Raw genomic sequence first — 2410 nt, 5'->3', positions numbered from 1 at the left:
TTAACGATTTGCTAATTAGAACACACTCAAAACCATGTTAGTTCGGCCATGGTAGAATATATAAAATATAAATAGCTGAACCTTTTGCGAATCACTCTAAGTAAAGATTCGTCGAAGCACTACCAACGCGCGCGCGCACGCACGCGCGCACGCACGCACGCGCACACGCACACGCACACACGCACACGCACGCGCGCGGTTTTGCCGTAAAGTTCCTGGCTTTGCATAAAAGAAAATACAGGAGAATCAGTTTAATTATGACTTTAACGAACATATTCCCCTCTCAGATTCACACACTTACTGAAGCAGCCCTTCAGATTTTTTCTATGCCCTGTAAAAGAACTCAGAAATTTGGGCCGCCATCTAGGCATTTCGTAATACCCTTAAAGCCAGGAACTTTTCTGCACCCCTTCGTTTATGCATGCATCTTACCTTGGTTTGTCTATAGTAACATTACGTATCCCATGTGAAAGGCATCAACTCCTCCGCTTCCCTACAGTCTCAACAGAGTTGATCCACAATGTTTTCAAGATATCTAATAACGAAAAGGTCATGGAACTATCTCTAATGCGTAGGATAAATAAATATTTGAACACACACACACACACACACACATATACACACACTTATATGTATATGTAGTCGTATCGGGTTTCGTTTTTGCTAAGCTAGTCGCCCATATCGTTTTTTTTTCTACCTGGACGCCTTCCTACAGCTCCTATTCTTCCTGCTAACTTATTCTCTCTCTCTCCCTCTCTCTATCTCACTCCACTCATCTCACTCCCTCCTGCCTTCGGTATCGCCCCATGGGTGTCAATTTACACTTCAAATCTATACCATCACCCTCACCCTCCAAATCCATTGCAATATGTGCACATACATGCTTCAATACATACATACATACATACATACATACACACATACGTACATACTTGTGCGCATTATTAACACACATATACACACATATATATACACAACACAATACATGCTTAATATATGTAAATACATATGTGTGTGTATATGTACATATGTATGCATGTATATATATATATATATATATATATATATATATATATATATATATATATGTTTACATGTATATGAATACACGTGTACATATGTCTGTGTGTATTTAGATATATATTACAAGGCATATATAAGTCTCTCTGTCTCTTCCTCTACATATGTATGTATATGTATGTGTATATATGTATATGCATGTATACATGGAGAGAAAGATTTATATTTGTATACTTACATTTATATATATATACATGCATACATATTTACACACACACACACACACACACACACATATATATATATATATATATATACACACACACACACACATACACATATATATATATATATGCACACATACATGTGCACACACATAGACGCGACCTCCCAGACCAAGACACACCCAACAAACACAGGCTAACCCACATGTACGGTGATAATTGCCGTTCTCCAAACATGTCTACATCTCTAATACTATTTAATTTATGACATCAATAAACAGAAATATGGCTGACATTATACTAAACGAACATTATTATTGTTGTTAACACCAACATTATGACGCCGAGGAACACCACCACCACCACCACCATTATCATTACTACCGCCTTTACTATCATTACTAGTATATCATTTCGTTGCCGCTCACCACAACTGTCACTTCTAACTCCACTCTTCTGTTGTACAAACACCGTGAAGATCATTCCCGCGCTGTTACATTCACCATTACCGTTACACCACCACCGACACCACCACCACCACCGCCGCCGACGGCACTAATTCATTGCCAAGAGCACCTATACCAACGCTATCCTTCGAGCGTAACTACCGCTCTTTCTCTCTACTACTATGATCAAAACCTCTTCTCAGCTCACCACTATTGCAAACACCAACACCAATACAGCCACCACTGCAAAGCACATGGAATTTTCTCTACGTGGTTACTTAACCTGCAAGAAATAACAGCCAGCGCTCCTTGAAATCATATCCTACTCTCTTTATACAGAGAAGAACATTTGCTCGATATAGGTTAGTGTAGGCGGAGATTGATGTTGTCTCACCTAAGAAATGGGATGCTCGTGGCTGAAACGGCTTTCTTGAGGGTTCAAAAGGGCTGATTTAAGCATCAACACGTATGTCATGCATTGTGACTTTATCTATCTATCTGACAGCTTCACGCTTCTGTCTATCTGTCTATGTATCTGTCTGTGTGTGTGTCTATCTACCTGTCAGTGTCTGTCTATCATTCTATCTATCTAGCTGTCAATGTCTGTCTATCAATCTATCAGTGCCTATCTATCTATCTCTCAGGTCTATCCATCTATCTATGTATCAGTGACTATCTATCTATGTATCAGTGTCTATCATCTATATATATATATATATA

The sequence above is a fragment of the Octopus bimaculoides genome, chromosome 15, assembly GCF_001194135.2.
Source record: "Octopus bimaculoides isolate UCB-OBI-ISO-001 chromosome 15, ASM119413v2, whole genome shotgun sequence".
Classification (NCBI taxonomy): domain Eukaryota; kingdom Metazoa; phylum Mollusca; class Cephalopoda; order Octopoda; family Octopodidae; genus Octopus; species Octopus bimaculoides.
Note: the sequence above shows the minus strand (reverse complement) of the source record.